Raw genomic sequence first — 23,358 nt, 5'->3', positions numbered from 1 at the left:
GGAAGGCAGCCTAAGGCCTGTTTCACACTTCCGTTTGTCTCCATCAGTCAAGATCCGCCATTTTGCAAAAAAAAAAACGGATCCGCCATTTTTCTTGGCGGATCCGTTTTTTTCCCCATAGACTTGCATTACCGCCGGATCTCTCTCTCTCCTCCCCAGACAGCGGTTCCTTTAAATTTCTTCCTTCGCCAGATCCGTCAAAAAAACGGTCCAGTGGCACACGTTGATGTCTGTACGCAGGTGGATCCGTTTTCCGCCATTTTCGCGGATTACAACTGACAGAAAAAACTGATGTGTGAAACAGGCCTAAGCAGTCACTGGTTCAAATCTCCTAAGGAGACAGAAAAAATAAGCAACCAAAAGTTTAAAAAAAAAAAAATGTATAAAAAAAAAAAAAAAATAGTGATAATTGAGTGTGCTCAGCACTGCTCCATAGTCAATCGAGCATCGGGGTGAACAAATGAGTAGCGAGCAGTGCAGAGTATCGCGGGGTGCTCGGACCCACATAAATGAATTATCTGAGCTGGGCGCAGAGAGTTTTGCCATCTTTCGCCATTCTTTGTCATTCCCTTACAATATGCTTCTTACTTGATTCCATTTCAGTGCTCGATCAAAGCATGTAAGATTAAGTTATGACCCACTTGAAAAAAAAAAATAAAAATAAAACCTATTTGCTTTTCTTTTTCCAGATACGAAGCTACCAATCAAAATATAATATTATTTAAATGGTACGTTGACTGTTGGGGAAAAAAAATGCCAGAATTCGCATATGTACGTCATACAAAAAAATGCAATAAAAAGTGATCAGAATGTCATATATGCTATGTACCGTACTTCAAAATGGCATCAGTAGAAATGTCAGAAAAAAACAAGCCTCTGTGGACGGAAAGATAGAGAAAAAAAAAGTTACAAGCGTGTTTTTTTTGTTTTGTTTTTCTTAAACAAGGTTGTAAATTTTATTTAAACATTTAAACTTAAAAAAAAAAAATCATAGCAAGTATAATTTTTGGATCGCCATAATCATACTGAGATGGAGAATCATATATTCAGGTTCTATGAACGCCATAAAACTCTGAATAAATTTAATGGCAGAATTGTATTTGGGGGATTTTTGGGGGTTTGTTTTAAAAACATTTCACCTACTTTGCATTGTTTTTTACTCTTTTTCAGAACATTTACATATGTTAAATTGAATGGCATCATAAAAGAAAAAAGGAAAGCGCAGTAACTAAACGGTGTCGAAAGAGTCCTTAAGTGGATAAATCTGGTGAGAAACAGTTTGCGGTTTTATGTAAAACCATGAAGTATGAATGGGGTCTTAGCGGGATGCTCACCCCATAGTACAAGGCGGCACAAGAAGCAGGCGACAGCACATGGCTCCCTAGTACAGGGGCTGGCACCCCTCTTCCCATCGCCCCGCAGAGCCTATGGACATTGACAAGCCCCATCATACGTCAGGACCTACCTGGGATAACCTGCATTTAGGCAAGAACATGGCACACATTCCTTGCTAGGACGCACATACACTGGCCAAGTTCCTGACAGGTCAGATACTTACCTAACATTGCACACAGTAGTAAGTACACCTGTACCTACAATCAGCAGGACACAAGTGGCCGGCGTGTCCAGCACTGGCAGAGCCCACAGAGGAACACTACATGCAGAAGTTTCTAGCACTCCGCCGGCGCCCGCAGTCTGCTCCACAAAGATGGCTGCAAGCAGCACTAATAACAGACCCGCTTCTTCCTGCTGCACCTACTAACACAACACCCGGAAACCACCGGCTGACAGTCACTACAACGGCACTGGTAGATGCTAGACTGTATGGGCTCCTTCCAGGTGTGATGTCAGTTCTGGGGGCGTGTCATACCGGGGGGGCGTGTTCTGACAGCAAAGGCTGGAAGAGAAGACGCACGTGTCTCTGCCGTCCGGTGCAGGGAGAGAAGCCTTCATACACATTTGTCTCTGCTGTCTGGTGCCGGCGTCTGTAAGCAGCAGGGAGGAGGGATTAGTAAGTAACAGGTTGGTGTATTCTTAGATGTTTGGTTGATGGGGGCTGATACTTGGGGCTAACTAGTGGGATTTGGGGGCTTATCTGGGAGCTGTTGGGCTCCTGGAGAGGGGGTTAATGCACACTTGTGGGGTCTTTGGGTAGCGGTTAATGCACGCTTACGGGTCTGTTTAGGGTCCGGAGGGGTTAATGCTTGCTTGTGGGGTCAGCTTGGGCTCCCAGGGGGGTTAATGCATGCTTGCAGGGTCTATTTGGGGTCATGCTTGTAGGGTCTGGAGGGGTTAATGCTTGCTTGTAGGGTCTGCTTGGACTCCCAGGGGGGTTAATGCATGCTTGCAGGGTCTGGGAGGGGTTAATGCATGCTTGTGGGGTCTTTTTGGGGCAGGGGGCTTGGGATTTAATGCACACTTTTGGGGTCTGGTTGTACTTCGGGAGGTACTAATGCATGCTTGTGGGGTCTGTTTGGGGCAGGGGGGTTAATGCATGCTTGTGGGGTCTGTTTGGGTAGGGGTTAATGCATGCTTATGGGGTCTGTTTAGGGTCTGGAGGGGTTAATGCTTGCTTGTGGGGTCTGCTTGGGCTCCTAGGGGGGTTAATGCATGCTTGCAGGGTCTATTTCGGGTTCGGGGGGGTTAATGCACACTTGTGGGGTCTGCTTGGGCTCCCAGGGGGATTAATGCATGCTTGCAGGGTCTATTTGGGGTCCGTGGAGGTTAATGCACACTCTCGGGGTCTGGCTGGGTACCGGGGGGTTAATACACGCTTGTGGGGTCTGGTAGTCCAGGGAGGGGGGGCTAATGCGCGCTTGCGGGGTCTGGCAGTCCCGGGAGAGGGGGGGCTAATGCGCGCTTGCGGGGTCTGGCAGTCCCGGGAGAGGGGGGGCTAATGCGCGCTTGCGGGGTCTGGCAGTCCCGGGAGAGGGGGGGGCTAATGCGTGCTTGTGGGGTCTGGCTGGTTGTACTTCTGGGGCGGGTACTAATGCATGCTTGTGGAGCCTGGTTGGGTCCCGGGGGGGGGGGTTAATGCGCGCTTGTGGGTTCTGTTTGGGTCCCAGGGGGTGGTTAATGCATGTTTGTGAGGTCTGGTTTGGCTCCCGGGGGATTAGTGCACACTTATGAGTTCTGGTTGGATCCCTGGGGTGGTTAATGTACGCTTGTGGGTTATGTTTGGGCTTCTGGCGGGATTGTGGGGTCTGGGTGGGCTCCTCACTGTGGGGGGGGATTAGTGCACGTTTTTGTGGTTTGGTTGGGCTTCAGGGTGGGTTAATGCATGCTTTTGGGGTCTAGTTGGGCCCTGGGGGGGTTAATGCTAGTTTGTGGGGTCTGGATTGGACCCTGCATTTACCCACCCCAGGAGCCAACCAGACCCCCCAAGTGTGCATTAGCACCCCCCCAGAAGCCCACCAGATCCCACAAGCACAGAGAGGTTAATGAACGCATGTGTGTCTGGTTGGGCTCACTGGGAGGGGGTTAATGCATGCTTTTGTGGTCTGGTGGGCTCCTTGGGGGTCTACTGCAGGGCCCAACCAGACCTCGCAAGCGTGCATTAACCCTCCCCCGGGGCCCTACCAGACCCCACAAGCATGCGCTAATCCAGAGTTCCCCAACTCAGTCCTCAAGGCCCACCAACAGATCATGTTTTCAGGATTTCCTTAGTATTGCTCAGGTGATAATTGTATCACCTGTGCAATACAAAGGAAATCCTAAAAGCATGATCTGTTGGTGGGCCTTGAGGACTGAGTTGGGGAACCCTGCGTTAATCGACCCCCCAGAAGCCCAACCAGATCCCACAAGTGTGCATTATCCCCAGTAGGACCCAACCAGACCCCACAAACGTGAATTAACACCCCCCGGGGACAAACAGACCCCAGAAGCGTGCATTAACTCCCGGGCCTGTCTGCATCTGTTGTGACTTGAAAGGGGGGATTGATTTTGGGGTAGGCACTCGACCTGTGAAGACTCAGACGTCAAGGTTAGATTTCAGAAAGGCAGATTTTAAGGGATTCAGAAAGAGAATTGGAGGGATCCAATGGCTGGATATCCTTAAAGACAAAAATGTCCAGGAAGGATGGGAAATCTTGAAAAATGAAATTCTCAAAGCACAGTTGTTAACAATTCCGAAAAGAGGGAAGAATAGGAAGTATTTAAGGAAACCAGGATGGATGAACACAGAACTTAAGCACATGCTAAAAAGGAAGAAAAAAATGTTTATAAAATGGAAAGAGGGAGGCATATCTAAAGAAGAATATAATGCTGTCTGCAGAAACTGCAGGGCACAAATCAGATTAACTAAAGCTGAAAATGAATTGAGGCTTGCAAGAGATGTCAAAAGCAATAATAAAGGATTTTGGGGATATGTCAAAAGTAAAAGAAAAGTCAAAGATGCTATAGGATTTTTACAGGATGAAAATGATGAAATGGTAAGACAGGATGTTGAGAAGGCTGAACTTTTAAATTCCTATTTTGCATCTGTTTTCTCTCAGAAAGGAAATGTAACATCAACTGTTATTCACTGTCCTATTAAGGGAATAGAAGAATCCAGGATATCTATAAACAGAAAGATAGTGAGGAAACACTTAGCTAACCTAAATGAATTCAAGTCTCCAGGTCCAGATGAATTACACCCCAGAGTACTGAAGGAGATAGCAGAAGAAATTTTTGAACCCCTCTCCATAATCTTTGAAAATTCTTGGAGAACAGGAGAAGTCCCAGAAGACTGGAGAAGAGCAAATGTTGTTCCTATCTTCAAAAAGGGGAAGAAGGTGGACCCAGGCAACTATAGGCCGGTGAGTCTGACTTCTATACCAGGAAAGATCTTTGAACAAATTATTAAACAACATGTATGTCAATACCTGGATAAGAATGAAGTGATTAAACAGAGTCAGCATGGGTTTGTAACTAATAAGTCATGTCAGACTAATTTAATTTCCTTCTATGACGGTATTACTGATTGGGTGGATCAAGGAAATGCTGTAGATATAGTATATCTTGACTTCAGCAAAGCATTTGACAAAGTCTCTCATACAATCCTTATTGAAAAAATGACTAAGTATGGAATGGACAAGGCAACTGTTAGGTGGATTCATAACTGGCTTAGTGATCGGACCCAAAGAGTGGTCGTAAATGGCTGCACATCCAGTTGGAAGAATGTCTCAAGTGGGGTACCACAGGGCTCTGTCCTGGGCCCTGTATTGTTCAACATCTTTATCAACGATTTAGATGAAGGAATTGAGGGTAAACTGATTAAATTTGCTGATGACACAAAGCTAGGAGGGATAGCTAATACTAGAGAAGAGAGAGAGAGGATTCAAAAAGATTTAAATAAACTGGAGAAGTGGGCAGCAACTAACAGAATGGTTTTTAACAGGGAGAAATGCAAAGTACTACATCTGGGCAATAAAAATGAAAAAAGCATATACAGAATGGGAGGAATAGGGCTAAGTGACAGCACATGTGAAAAAGACTTGGGTATACTAATAGATCACAGACTGAATGAGTCAACAGTGTGATGCAGCAGCAAAAAAGGCAAATGCAATTCTAGGATGTATTAACAGAAGCATACAGTCTAGATCACGTGAAGTCATTATTTCCCTCTACTCCGCTTTGGTCAGACCTCATCTGGAATATTGTGTCCAATTTTGGGCACCACATTTTAAAAAAGACATCAACAAACTGGAGCAAGTTCAGAAAAGAGCGACCAGAATGGTGACCGGTCTGCAAACCCTGTCTTATGAGGAAAGGTTGCAGGATTTGGGAATGTTTAGTTTGCAAAAGAGAAGACTGAGAGGAGACTTAATAGCTGTCTACAAATATCTAAAGGGCTGTCACATTGTAGAAGGATCAACTTTATTCTCATTTGCACAAGGAAAGACTAGAAGCAATGGGATGAAGCTGAATGGGAGGAGACACAGATTAGATATTAGAAAAAACTTTTTGACAGAGTGATCAATGAGTGGAACAGGCTGCCACGAGAAGTGGTGAGTTCTCCTTCAATGGAAGTCTTCAAACAGAGGCTGGACAGACATCTAACTGGGATGATTTAGCGAATCCTGCTTTGAGCAGGGGGTTGGACCAGATGGCCCAGGAGGTCCCTTCCAACTCTACGATTCTATGGTAGGGCTTTTTGTTTGGGGACGAGGTGCCATCTGGTGGGGGTTTATATGTGGGGGGTGTCCGGGGGTTTATGCTGGGAGGGGGTGGACGTCCGATGGGGGGGTTATGCTTAAGGGGGGGGTGGACGTCCGATGGGGGGGTTATGCTTAAGGGGGGGGTGGACGTCCGATGGGGGGTTATGCTTAAGGGGGGTGGACGTCCGATGGGGGGGTTATGCTTAAGGGGGGGTGGACGTCCGATGGGGGGGTTATGCTTAAGGGGGGGTGGACGTCCGATGGGGGGGTTATGCTTGGCATGTGGGCGTCTGATGGGGATTTATGCTTGGGGGAAGGGGGCATTTGGGCTTTGATGTGTTTATCATGTGGGGTCCACTGATTAGTGTGAGGTGGAGGTTTATGGTTGGATGGGGGGTACCCTGTGTGGCCCTCTGGTTGGTGTGCGGGGTGGTTAATGCTTCATTGGGCACACAAAACTATGGTTGTATGCTGCTTATGCTAGTAGGGTACACCACCAACTGGCATGTAGCTAATCCGTTTTAGCTTAGTTGGTGTCAGGAGGCAGACATGAGTCCGGACCACCCAGGCTGGTTTCTGCCTTAGGTCTTGATTTTTTTTAATTAATTTCCCTTTTTCTTTCAGATATGGCTTTTAGGGGCGACAGAGTGGAATTATCACTCTGATCTCCCACCTAGAGTTGTCACTAACACATCATCTGTGGTCTACGAGGCAAGGCCCAAACACATTAAGAGTGTTTGCGGTTTTCCGGCGGATGGTCCTTACCACTAATCCCCTACCCTCTCGCCCGCCAGAGCCAGATAGAGTAGAGGGGGAAGACAAATCCGCTACCTGCCAGTCGCCCGAAAGTCTGTGTTCAGGCTATTCCATGCCCATCTTCATCACCAGTCTGCAAAGAAGGATTTGAAATCTTCAGGACAGGTATATCCTACCGGGCAGTGAGGGGGCTCCATTGAAAAATTGAAGGGACAAGACAAATATGTCCTAGTTTTCCCCTGAGCAATATGGACATCTCCTGGGGAAACCTTCCTATTCATGCGGCCTCCACGTTTGACAGCGGCTCCTGCGACCCTACTCTTAAAAAAAATCCAGGCTCTTGTCTAGCCTCTGGTGGCCGGGCCACACCGCCAGCACCCAGAACAATCATGCACGCCAACTTTCTAGTGCTTCCTGCCCTCTGCCTATCAGGGTAAGAGTACTTTTCTTCTGCAACAGAGTACTGAACTCCTGCTTCCCAAGAGGTGCACAGTCCAATCGTGGTTGTTTCGGAAATGTTCAGTCCAAAAAAGCAACCAACAGGACATCTCTCCTACCTGCCAGGAAAAGAGACCTTCCTTCAGGCCCAACCCCCTCCTGGCGTCCACAAACCCAGCAGCGCTGGTCTACTACGCCTGGATCTAGCAGATTCCCTTTGGCATGACAGGGCGTTCCCACATTGGATGTCTCTCAGGGTTGTCTGCCGTCTCCTTCACTATTCAAGGTTGGTATTATCTGTTCCTAGACACCGGAAGCAGGTCCCGGGGGGGGGCGAGCCACAGTCCTGCCCGCATGCACCAACAGCATATTACAGTTGTACAATACATAAGAAATGCATTACATGAAACAAGCAAAAGTTTTCAATGCAAAAAAAGTGAACTTTTATAAAATTAGAAAGGTTTCTACATATGTTAAAATGTTATTTAGCCAGTATTTCTGTACGTAAGTCTGAGATTTCTGTGGGAAATCTTAATTTGTTCCTCTTAAGCTGGTTCTGAATGTAAATAAAACATTGCTCTGATTTATAAGTCTCCATGTTGTAATTTAGCCTTTTATTTCATGTGTGGGGCAAGACAAGCCCATGATGCATCTGTGTAACATGTAGAGTACTGTAATAACAGGGTGAGACAGGTAAACCACTTTTGAAACCGTGAAGTTCACTTGTACAAGCTGCATAGATGGGAACCTGCTTAAAGGGAACCTGTCACCAGGATTCCCCATAAAGAATGATACGAACTGGTGTGCATGGAGCGTGTAAGGGCACGTTCCCACTGGCCACTGAACAGAAAAAAACACATGATTGAATACCCTGCAGTAAATGGCATAGAGCATGAAAATAATATAGGGGATTTAGTTAACATGTTCTTTATTTAAAAAAAAAAAAGCCAAAGCAATCACACCACTTCACGGTGACGTAATTGGGGCAGTCCTAACTCTAATGCCCCCCCCCATATGAAGTACTACTTGTATGTCGCCATATACAGCATTCTAGAATGCTTTATACAGTCATATGTAAAAGTTTGGGCACCCCTATTAATGTTAACCTTTTTTCTTTATAACAATTTTTGTTTTTGCAACAGCTATTTCAGTTTCATAAATCTAATAACTGATGGACTCAGTTATATTTCTGGATTCAAATGAGGTTTATTGTACTAACAGAAAATGTGCAATCTGCATTTAAACAAAATTTGACCGGTGCAAAAGTATGAGCACCCTTATCATTTTCTTGATTTGAACACTCCTAACTACTTTTTACTGACTTCCTGAAGCACTAAATTGGTTTTGTATCCTCATTAAGCTTTGAACTTCATAGCCAGGTGTATCAAATCATGAGAAAAGGTATTTAAAGTGGCCACTTGCAAGTAGTTCTCCTATTAGATTCTCCTATGAAGAGTGGCATCATGGGCTCCTCAAAACAACTCTCAAATGATCTGAAAACAAAGATTATTCAACATAGCTTTTCAGGGGAAGGATACAAAAAGTTGTCTCAGAGATTTAACCTGTCAGTTTCCACTGTGAGGAACATAGTTAGGAAATGGAAGAACACAGGTACAGTTCTTGTTAAGCCCAGAAGTGGCAGGCCAAGAAAAATATCAGAAAGGCAGAGAAGAAGAATGGTGAGAACAGTCAAGGACAATCCACAGACCACCTCCAAAGACCTGCAGCATCATATTGCTGCAGATGGTGTCACTGTGCATCGGTCAACAATACAGCGCACTTTGCACAAGGAGAAGCTGTATGGGAGAGTGATGCGAAAGAAGCCGTTTCTGCAAGCACGCCACAAACAGAGTCGCCTGAGGTATGCAAAAGCACATTTGGACAAGCCAGTTACATTTTGGAAGAAGGTCCTGTGGACTGATGAAACAAAGATTGAGTTGTTTGGTTATACAAAAAGGCGTTATGCATGCGCTGTATTGTTGACCGATGCACAGTGACACCATCTGCAGCAAGATGATGCTGCAGGTCTTTGGAGGTGGTCTGTGGATTGTCCTTGACTGTTCTCACCATTCTTCTTCTCTGCCTTTCTGATATTTTTCTTGGCCTGCCACTTCTGGGCTTAACAAGAACTGTACCTGTGTTCTTCCATTTCCTAACTATGTTCCTCACAGTGGAAACTGACAGGTTAAATCTCTGAGACAACTTTTTGTATCCTTCCCCTGAAAAGCTATGTTGAATAATCTTTGTTTTCAGATCATTTGAGAGTTGATTTGAGGAGCCCATGATGCCACTCTTTATAGGAGAATCAAATAGGAGAACTACTTGCAAGTGGCCACTTTAAATACCTTTTCTCATGATTTGATATACCTGGCTATGAAGTTCAAAGCTCAATGAGGTTACAAAACCAATTTAGTGCTTCAGGAAGTCAGTAAAAAGTAGTTAGGAGTGTTCAAATCAAGAAAATGATAAGGGTGCCCATACTTTTGCACCGGTCAAATTTTGTTTAAATTCAGATTGCACATTTTCTGTTAGTACAATAAACCTCATTTGAATCCAGAAATATAACTGAGTCCATCAGTTATTAGATATATGAAACTGAAATAGCTGTTGCAAAAACCAAAATTGTTATAAAGAAAAAAGGTTAACATTAATAGGGGTGCCCAAACTTTTACATATGACTGTATATAGTACGACCACTATCTGTATACCCTCTATATACAGCATTTTATAAAGCACGACCACTATCTGAATGCCCTTATATAGACACAACATTCTAGATTGCCAATCTGCATAACTTTGTTTTGTTTTTGTTTTTTTATTAGATATGCCTGCGGGTCAGTCCCATCCAATGGGCTGCGCTAGTCTTAATCCGGTGCACCCTCTTCTATCACTGTCCATCTTTCTTTGAGTCAACGACGCGTCCTAAGTCCATCCACATAGTGTCTTCCATCGCGGTCCGGTGCAGACTCGCTTCTCTCTGCGCTTTGCAATACTTTGCTTTGTGATCGGCAGGGCAGAGACGTGTTCCTGCACAGAAGCGTCATGGGGGAGGAAGCGTCATGGGGGAGGTTGTGTGGATGATGTAGGATGCATCATCCACTGGAAGGAGGACTGTACTGGAAGAAGAACAGTGAAAAACATACCAGACCGCCCCGTAGGTGAGCATAAGATGTTAATCACGTTTGCGTCGGACCACACGTGAGGACGTTTTTAGACCGCTTGCCTCAGACCGCACGTGAGGACGTTTTTAGACCGTTTGCCTCAGACCGCACGTGAGGACGTTTTTAGACCGTTTGCCTCAGACCGCACGTGAGGACGTTTTTAGACAGTTTGCCTCAGACCGCACGTGAGGACGTTTTTAGACCGTGCCTGCCATGCCTCAAAGTGGCACAGAAAGCAGAGTAGAAAGTTGGTCATTGTATTTTAACCCCTTCATGAACAAGCCTATTTTGACCTTAATGACCAGGCCATTTTTGCAATTGTGACCATTGTCCCTTTATGAGATAACTCTGGATGGAACGCTTCGACGGATCTTAGCAATTCTGAGTATTTTTTCGTGACATATTGGGCTTTATGTTAGTGGTAAATTTAGGTCGATTAATTTTTGTGTTTATTTGTAAAAAAAAAAATCAGAAATTTGGCTAAAATGTAGCAATTTTCAAATTTTGAATTTTTATTCTGATAAACCAGAGTTATGTGACACAAAATAGTTACTAAATAACATTTCCCACATGTCTACTTTACATCAGCAGAATTTTGGAAACAAGATTTTTTTGTTAGGAAGCTATAAGGGTTAAAAGTTGACCAGTGATCTCATTTTTACAACAAAATTTACAAAAAAAAAACTTTTTTAGGGACCACCTCACATTTGAAGTCACTTTGAGGGGTCTATATGGCAGAAAATACCCAAAAGTGACACCATTCTAAAAACTACATTCAGGAAAATTAACCCTTCAGGTGCTTCACAGGAACTAAAGCAACTTGGAAGGAAAAAGTGGACATTTTAATTTTTCCAACAAAAATTTTCTTTTGGCATCAATTGTTTTCATTTTCACATGGGCAACAGGATAAAATGGATCCTAAAATTTGTTGGGCAATTTTTCCTGAGTACATGGATACCTCATATGTGGTCATAAACCACTGTTTGGGTGCACAGCAGGGCTCAGAAGGGAAGGAGCGCCATTTGACTTTTTGGAAACTAGACCCCTTAAGGAACTTATTTAGATGTGTAGTGAGCACTTTGAACCCCCAAGTGCTTCACAAAAGTTTATAACACAGAGCAGTGAAAATAAAAAATCATTTTTTTTCCTCAAATGATTTTTTAGCATGCTATCTTTTATTTTCCCAAGGGTAACAGGAGAAATTAGACCCCCAAAGTTGTGCAATTTTTCCCGAGTACGCTGATACCCCATATGTTGGGGTAAACCACTGTTTGGGCACACGTTGGGGTTTGGAATGGAGGGAGCACCGTTTGACTTTTTGAACGCAAAATTGGCTGGAATCAATGGTGGCACCATGTCGTGTTTGGAGACCCCCTGATGTGCCTAAACAGTGGAAACCCCTCAATTCTAACCCTAACCACAAGCCTAACCCTAATTCCAACCCTAATTCTAAACCTAATTTCAACTCTTAACCCTATTTCCAACCCTAATTCTAACCATAATGGAAAAATAAAAATATTACTTTATTTCATTATATGTGCCTACCTATGGGGGTGATAAAGGGGTTTATTTACTTTCTATTTTACTTTTATCACTGTGAAAGTTTATCACAGCGATCAAAATGAATGAATGAAATCGGCAGCCGCAGATTCCGGCAGGCGCACTGTGCCTGCGCCTGCCATTTTCCAAGATGGCGGCGCACCACTGGGAGCGATGGCGGCACTTGGAAAGGTACCGGGGGAGGGAAGGTGGGGGGTGCAGATGATGACAGCGGCAGCCGATCGCCACTGTCATTCAGCGACGGGGGGCAGATCGCCCCCGTTAACCGTGTGGGGGGGGGTCAGATCGGTGTCCCCAGCCATGTCCGATGCTACTGCAGCATCGGCCATGGCTGGTTTGTAATATTTCATTGATGAAATAATACTATCGCTCTGATTGGCTGTTTCACTTTTAACAGCCAATCAGAGCGATCGTAGCCACGTGGGGTGAAGCCACCCCCCCCCTGTGGTGAAGTACAAAGCCCCCCTGTATCTGCGGGTCGGGTGACCTTTCATTGACCCCGGACACGCGACCCGCAGGGGGGCTTTAAATCCATGACACAGCATATGCGTCATTGGTTGGATTGACAGACTTTCATGACGCATACGCTGCCACTGGTCGGGAAGGGGATAAGTCACTACTTTTAGGGGGTCATTACTGTATATACAGGAGATGTGGTGGGTACATACTTCATATAAAGATCTGTGTGGCCCAGTAGTGTACAGTGATGTGAAATACTTTTTACCCACCCCTCCTGATTTTTTACTCACTTGCATGTTTGTCATACTTAAATGTTTCAGAGTAACAAACAAATTAAAATATTTGACAAAGATAGCACAGGTAAACACAAAATTCAATTTGTAAATGAAGGTCTTTATTATTAATTGGGAAGAAAATACAGGGCCCTGTGTGAAAGTTAAGTAGGACCTGCCTGACAAAGTGAAGTAGACAAAAAGATCCTCAAAAGGTAGACATCATGCTGCGATCCAAAGAAATGCATGAACAAATGAGATGGAAAGTAATTCAGATCTATCAGTCTGGAAAAGGTTATAAAGCCATTTCTAAAGCTTTGATATTCCAGCGAACCACAGTGAGACCCATTATCCACAAATGGAGAAAACATGATACAGTGGTGAAACTTCCCAGGAGTGGTCTGGTCATTAAAGTTAAAAAATACTGGGGGGGGAATGAAAAGGTTATTGAAATTTTTTTAAGTTTATTTTATATAAAAAAAATATTTTCTTTAACTGTACAATATAGGAACATAGAGATACATTGTACATAGCAATGTACCTCTGTACTTGTATCCTCTGCTTCTGAACTCACAACCTGCAGTACAGCTCACTTAACAAATGTTACAATATTTTTTCAGTGTGGGCGGTAGATCACTGATAAAGCTATTACCTGTGGGCATTATTTTTCATGATTTTAATGTTTTGAATAAAGTTTTTAGTTTATTTCTATTTTTTAATGGTGATGCAGTTATTTTCTTTCTTTATATATACTCCATTCCGATGTCATCACTGATACAATTGTGCTCAAAAGTTTAAATACCCCTGTAGAACTTTTGCTTTCTTGGCCTTTTTTCAGAGAATATGAATGATAACACCAAAAGTTTTTGGTGGTCAGCCACCATCTGAGCAAATAAAGAACCTTATCCATAATTACCACAAACGAATTCAAGCAGTCATTAATTGATATTAGAGGGGGCAATACACGGTATTAAAAAATGTGGTAAATTTGGATGTTTTGGGTTGTCATTATAATTAAAAAAGAGAAAACACAGTAGTATGACAATAAATGGCTTCACCCAAACACTAACCATGAGTGGAGAAAAAGTTTTGATGTTATCATTCATATGCTCTGAAAAACGGCCAAGAAAGCAATAATTATGCCGGCATATGTAAACTTTTGAGCACAACTGTATACCTGACAGGCCCATATATTCTGATATCATCACTAATATATACCTGACGGGCTCATACAGTCTGTATCTACAATAATATATACCTGACAGGAGCCCATACAGTCTATATCTACAATAATATATACCTGACAGGAGCCCGCACAGTCTATATCTACAATAATATATACCTGACAGGAGCCCATACAGTCTATCTACAATATATACCTGACAGGAGCCAATAGTCTATACAATAATATATACCTGACAGGAGCCCGTACAATCTATCTACAGTAATATATACCTGACAGGAGCCCGTACAGTCTAACTACAATAATATATATACCTGACAGGAGCCCATACAGTCTACAGTATATCTACAATAATATATACCTGACAGGAGCACATACAGCCTATATCTACAATAATATATACCTGACAGGAGCCTATACAGTATATCTACAATAATATATACCTGACAGGAGCCCATAAGTCTATATCTACAATAATATATACCTGTCAGGAGCCCATACAGTCTACAGTATATCTACAATAATATATACCTGACAGGAGCACATACCGCCTATATCTACAATAATATATACCTGACAGGAGCCCATACAGTCCATATCTACAGTAATGTATACCTGACAGAAGCCCATACAGTCTATACAGTAATATATACCTGACAGGAGCCCATGTCTATATCTACAATATATACCTGTCAGGAGCCCATACAGTCTACAGTATATCTACAATAATATATACCTGACAGGAGCCCATACAGTCTATATCTACAATAATATATACCTGACAGGAGCCCATAGTCTATATCTACAATAATATATACCTGACAGGAGCCCATACAGTCTATATCTACAGTAATATATACCTGTCAGGAGCCCATACAGTCTACAGTATATCTACAATAATATATACCTGACAGGAGCACATACAGCCTATATCTACAATAATATATACCTGACAGGAGCCCATACAGTCCATATCTACAGTAATGTATACCTGACAGAAGCCCATACAGTCTATATCTACAGTAATATATACCTGACAGGAGCCCATAAGTCTATCTACAATAACATATACCTGACAGGAGCCAATACAGTCTATCTACAATAATATATACCTTAAAAACACATGACATGCACAAATGTGAACAAGTCGGTCGGACAGTGTTCACACCACCCACTGACTGAAACCCAAAAAGAAAGCACAGAATAACGAATGTGCAAAAATACCCTGCAGTAAGAAATATGACAATAATCAGCAAGTGCTGGTAAAAATATGACAACAAATACAGGGTATTTAGTCGATACGTTTTTTTGCAAAAAAGTGTATACCAAGCCACTCTACCTCGTCAAGGTAACCCTTAATGGAGCAGTCCCTATCTAATGTATTTAAAACCTGAACATATGAACAGTGTCTAAATGAACAGGATTCAGACAGGCGCTTCCTAGTATGTGCATGTCACCACGTCGCAATGTCGCAGTCTATGACACAGTCCATAATAACCTAACCGCTACATTGTTGCAAGCTCTGCAGGGTCATGTCTTGGCTATGAACGTTACCCAGCAAAAGGACAGCCTGTCTCAGGAACATGCTGTTTCTGACACTCGCAGACGTAAGCGGACCCACAGGTCGCGGTCACCTGCGTCCTATAGCACACGGTCATCCCCCTCCAGGGAGAGACACCGTCATTCCAGGTCACCTAGACAGTCCCCTATCAGAGACAGACCATGCAGTTCACCAAAGCGATCCCCGACCACAGAAGACCCCCGCCCCAGGTCGCCCACCAGGGAACGCCTTAGCGATGCGCAGGATTCGGAAGGCATCTGTGACTCCGACTCAGACAACGAAACGGAGAGGTCTGTGGTACCTTGTCCCCCTAGCAATACAGCGCTAGTTGAGGACATAATCTCTGCCATCCATCAGATGCTGGAAATTTCAGACCCAACCCTGGAAACTACAGAACACAAGATTTGCTTTGAAAGTGTCCTGAAACCGCCTAAGGTCTTCCTTAATCACCATGAGTTTCAAATGATACTAAGCAGTTTTCACAGCCTGAGAAAAAATTTGCCAATCGCAAATATTTGGAAGCGAGGTACCCCTTCCCACAGGACACCAAAGGGTGGACAGATCCACCCGAAGTGGACCCCCCAGTATCTAGACTAGCAGCACAGACCCTACTCTCACTGCTAGATAGCTCAACCCTCAGGGATGCAGCAGACCGGCAAGTAGAACGCATGGCTCGTTCAGTTTTCGAAGCGGCAGGGGCCTCCCTGGCCCCTGCGTTCGCTTCAGTTTGGGAGGCCAAGGCCATCCTGGCTTGGGCCAAAGAACTGCAAGATGGTCTTCAAGCTTCAAATCCCGGGCTTTCGGATCAAGCGGTTCAAATAGCAGTGGTAGCAGACTACATGCTTCATGCAGCCCTAGACTCAGCAAGAGGTCTAGCGGGGATAGCGGCAAACGCCATTACGATTCGGCGTATCCTCTGGCTGCGGGAATGGAAAGCGGACGCGGCCTCAAAGAAGTCCCTCACGCATCTTCCGTACCTTAGTGGAAGACTTTTCGGCGAAAAGTTGGACACGATATCCAATGCCACTGGGGGTAAGAGTACTTCTCTTCCTCAACTGAAACCTAAACGCACGTTTAAACGGCGTAACCAAGCACGATTCCGATCCTTTCGGAATTCTTCGGGCTGGCCCGTCTCACGCCCAGCGCAAAATCGTAACCGCTCCCCATGCAGGGACAACCCACGGACGGTGCAGAGGCCGGACAGGACTTGGCAGTCGAAAGCAGGCCAAGCGAAACCCAAGGGAGGAAAACCTCAGAACTTCGCTTCATCATGACTCACGAACTCCGGAAGACACCCCACCAGTAGGCGGGCGAATTCTATTCTTTCAGCAAGTCTGGCTGTCTATTACAGAAGACAGGTGGGTCAGGGAAATAGTGTCTTCCGGATACAAGATAGAGTTCACTTCCACTCCACCGAACCGATTCTTCCTCTGTTCCACCAACACCACCAGACAAGGCTCGTGCCTTCCACCAAGCGGTCTCCTCTCTCCTTCAAGCAGGAGTCGTAGTACCGGTTCGCGTGAATGAAAGATTCAGAGGATTTTACTCCAATCTGTAGTTCTCAAGAAAAGAGGCAGCGTCCGGCCTATATTAGACCTACAGCAGCTCAACAAATATGTACAGGTCCGTCATTTTCGCATGGAGTCCCTCCGGTCCATCATAGCGTCCATGGAACAGGGAGAATATCTCACCTCCATAGATATACAGGACGCATATCTTCACATACCAATTGCTCCCGCCCATCAAAGGTTTCTTCGGTTCGCGATCAACCAGAACCACTACCAGTTCGTCGCTCTACCGTTCGGACTCGCCACGGCTCCAAGAACGTTTACCAAGGTCATGGCCGCCACCATGGACGTGCTGCACTCCAGAGTCATTCTAGTCGTTCCGTACCTGGACGACCTTCTCCCACCTTCAAGGATTGCGAGGTCAGTGTCTCAATCACAATCGACACCCTGAGTCGCCTGGGCCGGTTAGTCAACCTACAAAAGTCATCGACTACCCCGAGTCAGTCTCTGACCTTCCTGGGAATGCTATTCGACACTTCTGGTGCTCCTCCCCAGGGACAAGAAACTGGCTCTCTGCCTGGGAGTTCGCATACTCCTCCGCAATCCTCCCCGATCTCTCCGGTTTGCCATGAGAGTCCTCGGCAGGATGGCAGCAGCAATAGAGGTGGTATCTTTTGCCCAGTTTCACCTCAGGCCTCTTCAACTAACCATCCTCAAGTCTTGGGACAGGAATCCCTTCTCCCTCGACAGGGAGTTCCGGTTGACATCGTCAACCAGGAGGTCCCTACATTGGTGGCTCAAGCCAACTTCGCTTGCAAGAGGAAAACCCTTTCTCTCAGGTCAATGGAAGGTTCTGACCACCGATGCAAGCTTGACAGGTTGGGGTGCGGTGCACCTACATCACAGGGCGCAAGGCAAGTGGTCATCAGTGGAAGCGTCCTTGCCCATCAATATTCTGGAAATCCGAGCCATCTCCCTGGCACTGAGAACCTTTCATCACTTGCTGGCAGCCTCTCACATATGGATACAGTCGGACAATGCCACGGCGGTGGCATATGTGAATCACCAAGACGGGACCCGCAGTGCCCAGGCGATGAGAGAAGTGGCACATATCCTCCACTGGGCGGAAGACATGAGGTCGGTACTCTCTGCGGTCCACATTCCGGGTGTGGAAAACTGGGAAGCCGACTTCCTCAGCAGGCAAGGAATGGATACGGGGGAGTGGTCTCTCCACCCTGAGATTTTTCACCAGATCTGCCAGTGCTGGGGTACCCCAGATGTGGACCTAATGGCATCCCATCTCAACGCCAAGGTCTCCAATTTCATGGCCAGGACACGACCCGCGGTCGCTCGGAGCGGATGCCCTGGTTCAGGACTTGGCCCAGTTCCAGCTCCTGTACATTTTTCCACCCCTCCCCCTGATCTCCAGAGTCGTGAGGAAAATCAAACAAGAGGGAGTTCCGACCATCCTAATCGTACATCTTACGGTAGACGCCCCCTGGCGTCTCCCCGACCGCCACGACCTTCTGTCACAAGGTCCGTTCTAACATCAGAATTTAGAGGCTCTAAATTTGACGGCATGGCCCTTGAAACCTGGGTAATAACCCAGGCAGGGTTCTCACCAGAAGTTATTACGACCATGATCAGGGCAAGGAAGCCAGCCTCCGCCAGGATTTATTATCGTACCTGGAGAGCTTTCTTTTCCTGGTGCGAATCTCGCGGACATGTCCCACTCCCTTATTCCCTCCCGAACGTACTAGGCTTCCTTCAGTCGGGTCTAGACGCCAGTCTATCCCTCGGCTCGCTTAAGAGCCAAGTGTCAGCGCTTTCAGTTCTTTTTCAAAAGCGTATTGCTAACAAGCCGCAAGTGAGGACTTTTCTTCAGGGGGTTTCCCGATTGGTTCCCCCCTACAGACGTCCACTGGAGACGTGGGACCTTAACTTGGTCCTGACAGCATTGCAGGCACCACCTTTCGAAACCCTTAAAGAAGTCCCACTCCGCATTCTGTCACAGAAAGTGGTTTTTCTAGTGGCAATCACCTCGCTACGCAGGGTGTCTGAATTGTCAGCACTTTCCTGCAGACGGCCTTTCCTAGCTTTTCACCAGGACAAGGTGGATCTCCGTACAGTACCATCCTTCCTTCCGAAGGTTGTGTCCACCTTTCACCTCAATGAGGAAATCTCACTGCCATCTCTTTGCCCGGTTCCGGTGCATAGAGTAGAGAAGGCTCTGCATACGCTTGACCTCGTCAGGGCATTGCGTGTTTACGTGTCTAGGACTGCACCCTTCCGGAAGTCCGATTCTCTTTTCATTCTTCCAGAAGGTGTTCACAAGGGTCTGCCGGCTTCCAAAGCTACTCTTGCCAGGTGGATCAGGTCCACCATACAGGATGTCTACCGCCTTAACAATTCTCTTCCGGCCGGTATCACGGCACACTCTATGCGGGCGGTAGGGGCTTCCTGGGCCATTCGGCACCAGGCTTCGGCACAAGAAGTGTGCAAGGCGGCCACTTGGACTAGCCTACACACGTTTACAAAACACTACAGTGTTCATACCCAGTCCTCAGCGGATGCGAGCCTGGGTAGACAGGTTCTGCAGGCGGCAGTGTCCCAAATTTAGGGACCTGCTAGCACAATATTCGTCTATTGCTTCCCACCCACGGACTGCTTTGGGACGTCCCATGGTTCTGTGTCCCCCAATGAGGCGACAGAGTAAAGGAGATTTTTGTGTACTCACCGTAAAATCTCTTTCTCTTAGCCTCTAATTGGGGGACACAGTTCCCACCCTGTTGCCCTTACGGGCCGTTGTTATGGTTGAGTTCTCATATTGTTCTTTGAGCTCATATATAGTAGCCTTCTTACAGGCATGGTTATGTTGTTTTTTATCTGTTATGTTCCTCCTAATGCTTTTGCACAAAACTGGAGAAGGCTGACGCCGTCCAAGGGTGTATACTGCAGAGGAGGAGCCAAAGTTAATCTTTTTCAGATTATGCATAGTGTCGCCGCCTAGTGGACAGCAGCATAACACCCATGGTTCTGTGTCCCCCAATTAGAGGCTAAGAGAAAGAGATTTTACCGTGAGTACACAAAAATCTCCTTTTTCTCCCCTTCTTCCAAGCATCATATATTTCCTTTTTTTGCTGACATAGCCTTATGAGGACTTGTTTTGTTTGGCATTCATTTTATTGAAAAATAGTGGAGTGAAATGGTGAAAAAAAAATGTTTTGTTTGTACGGCTTTCACCGTGCCATAAATGACCTGGAAACATAATTGTCCAGTTCAGTCCGATGATGGCGATCCCAGACCTGCACTGATTTATGTTCCAAAGTGGTGAAACAAATGCAGAAAATTGTCCAAAAAATCATATTGTTTTCTGTTGTCAATTTCCGAGCCCCGTGACGTTTCTGTTTTTCTGGTGATGCCGCGCTGCTTATTGCACAGAGAGATGATGTTTTTATTGATACCGCCTTAGTGTACATAAGGCTATGTGCACACGGAGATTTTTGCCTCTGCGGATTTTGTAGTGAAAGCCGCAGATCAATCTGTGGTTTTGCCTGCGGTTTTGCCCTGCGGTTTTACACCTCATAATGGATGAGGTGTGAAACCGCAGCGTTTCTGGACAAAAGAATTGACATGCTGCGGATTGTAAACCGCAGCAAAACCGCACGGAAAAATCCGCAGCATGTGCACAGCGGTTTCCAGTTTACCATTGAAAACAATGGTACTGTACAATGCACCTAAATCTGCTGCGGACCCGCAGCTGCAGAAACGCAGATCCGCAGCAGAATCCGCACCGTGTGCACATACCCTAAGGGGCTTTATTATTACATTTTTTCTCTCTTTACAGCATTTACCAGTCGGGTTGAATAAATTCCATATTTTAATAGATCAGACTTTTATGAACGCAGCGCTAGCACATTTATATAATTTTTTTTATGTGTTGCCACTGTTAGGGTATGTGCACACGTAGTGAAATCTGCTGCGTTTCCGCAGCGGTTTTGGCTGTGCGGAAACGCACCAGATTCTGCTGCGTTGTACAGTATCTTTATTTTCAATGGAAAAAAAACGCAGTGCACATGCTGTGGATTTTTCCGCACGGTTTTGCTGCGGTTTACAATCCGCAGCATGTTAATTGTTTGGTGCAGAAACGCTGCAGTTTTACACCTCATCCATTATGAGGTGTAAAACCGCAGGGCAAAACCGCAGATAAACCGCAGGACTTTTGTCCTGCGGATTTACCTGCGGTTTTCTCTCCAAAATCCGCACACCCAAAAAACTACGTGTGCACATAGCCTTAGGGACTGACTTGAGTTGGAGTAGTGATATTGCAACCACTAGAGGCAGCACCAGAAGGTAGCGTCATCAAAAAACAGAGGTCGTTACACAGAGCAGCAGTATAATTGGAAGGATATACAGGTATTGTAATCAGGATATAGCCAGAGGTACACAGAGCAGCAGTAGGATTGTTCTGCCCTCTGAATATAGGGCAGCCTGTTAAGTTATGTGCTCTGAATAAAGCAATCTGTTTGTATTATTGCTGGGTTAATTATAGCACCATCTAGTGGTGGCTTAATATATAGCTGCGTCTTAAACAGCATTCACAGCCTGTGTCTTTAACTGAAGCAATGCACTTTGGGATTGAAGTAATGCATTGTGGGAACTACACAGTGTATTCTTGGATGAAGGAGACGCCATTTTCCTTTTGTGGATCTCATAGGACGCACATGTGAATTTTGTCCTCCCGTTGCCTTTGTTTTCCTGTGACTTCTCTACTTGTGTTGCTATCTGCGTAAAGCATATTTGCATCACTGTACACTTTCTATAAATGTGTTAGCTGTGTTATCATCTGCCGAATACTTACCTATGTCATTTTGTATTCCTCGCAGTTTTACCGCACATGTTCTATACTGTTCACCAATAAACAAGTTAAACTACAGAGAACAGTCTGCTTATTTGAAACACAGAACAGTGGTTTATGCTGAATTGCACACCGAGTCAACGTGTATGAAGGCAGAACAATGATCTTGAGAATAAGCAGCAGGTGGGAAGAAGCTAGACTAAATGCTGGGAACTCAATAATCTCCCGATGAAGGAAGTGCAGTCTCAGGTTTAAGTAGGGAGTTCAATCAAGAGATCAGGGTTGAGACAATCAGGAACTCGGAGTGTAGACAACCAGGAACAACACAGGTACTAGTATCTGGTGTAGCAAGGTACTGTTCAGCAAGCTGAATAGGTCAGAGGGAAGAGCTGCCGCCTGGAGCACAAAGAGCTGCAGCTTTGTCCTTTATTTAGTGATTTTTTTTTTTATTTATATATATTTTTACAAAAAAAATGCACTTGTTTTAACTCTGATCCTTGATATAATGCATTGCAATGTTTTATAGCTGTGTAACAGTGAGAGAAGGTATTTTAAACCATGCTTCCAGTATGGTCTAACAGGCCACCGTAGCTGGCAGACCCGGAGATCTTTTGATCTCGGATTGCCATGACAATGATTGGCAGCCAGCGATTACATTATGGGGGTGCCGATTAGAAGAGGGACCTCTCTCCCTACCTTGTCTAGCCTTCTAAGTGCTGTGATCACTAATGATCACATCCTGTAGAGGGTTAAACAGCCGGGTGCAGTGCGGGCACCGCCCCTGGCTGTGACAACTGGGGATCAGCTATCACTTAAGCCAAGCTCTTGGCTGCAATCCTGCATACACTTCTTTTGTGCCCTCATGATTCCCAGGATGTACTGGTACATCCAATTGTGGGAACACACTGCAAAATGGTACATACCGATACATCCAATGTCGGGAAGGGGTTAAAACACTTGAATCTGTGACTGCATAATATTGTAGTATTGGAGTAAAATGTATAATTACTGCTCTGCTTAACAGTTGTACTAACATGCCACATAGAGGCCTTCAGTAAGGGCAGTTTCACACGTCCAGATAATTCCGGTACCGGAAAAACCAGTGTGCATAAGGAGGCCATCTGTGTGACATCCGTGTGCTATCCGTATGTCCGTGTGCTGTCCGTGTATTTGAAAAATTAGTTTCAATGTTAACCCTCTGGCTTTTAAAATGCACACGGACAGCATCCGTGTGTGGTACGTGTTTACACGGATCCATTGACTTGTATGGGTCCGTGTGATCCGTGCTGTTGCACTAAAACGGACATGTCAGCGTGTTTTGCACACGTGTGTCCGTGAAAACACGCTGACATCTGCATAGACACATTCATTAGAATGTGTCTACGTGTGTCAGTGTCTCCGGTACGTGAGAAAACTGTCACTACACGTACCGGAGACACTGACGTGTGAAACTGCCCTAAGCCCC

The 23,358-nt window shown here is 45.3% G+C and overlaps 1 protein-coding gene across 7 annotated transcripts in view; it reads right to left on the bottom strand.

The window, feature by feature from the left end:
* The window catches only part of ENOX1 (ecto-NOX disulfide-thiol exchanger 1), an 835,160-nt gene that overhangs the window by 625,811 nt on the left and 185,991 nt on the right, over positions 1-23,358 (bottom strand). For 3 of the 7 annotated variants that reach the window (XM_073580300.1, XM_073580297.1, XM_073580301.1), the window contains exon 1: positions 1,559-2,799. The exons of 2 other annotated variants lie outside the window; for them this stretch is intronic. The gene's annotated coding sequence lies outside the window, so the exon portion shown is untranslated. Of the gene's footprint in view, positions 1-1,465; positions 1,485-1,558; positions 2,802-23,358 lie in introns of those variants that run through there. 2 more of the 7 variants (XM_073580303.1, XM_073580299.1) reach the window with 2 other exon arrangements.

Source organism: Dendrobates tinctorius, unplaced genomic scaffold (assembly GCF_039654945.1).
Source record: "Dendrobates tinctorius isolate UK_male_01 unplaced genomic scaffold, ASM3965494v1 ptg000064l, whole genome shotgun sequence".
In the NCBI taxonomy this organism is placed as follows: Eukaryota; Metazoa; Chordata; class Amphibia; order Anura; family Dendrobatidae; genus Dendrobates; species Dendrobates tinctorius.
The sequence above is the reverse complement of the archived record's forward strand: the minus strand, read 5'-3'. Positions and strand labels throughout refer to the sequence as shown.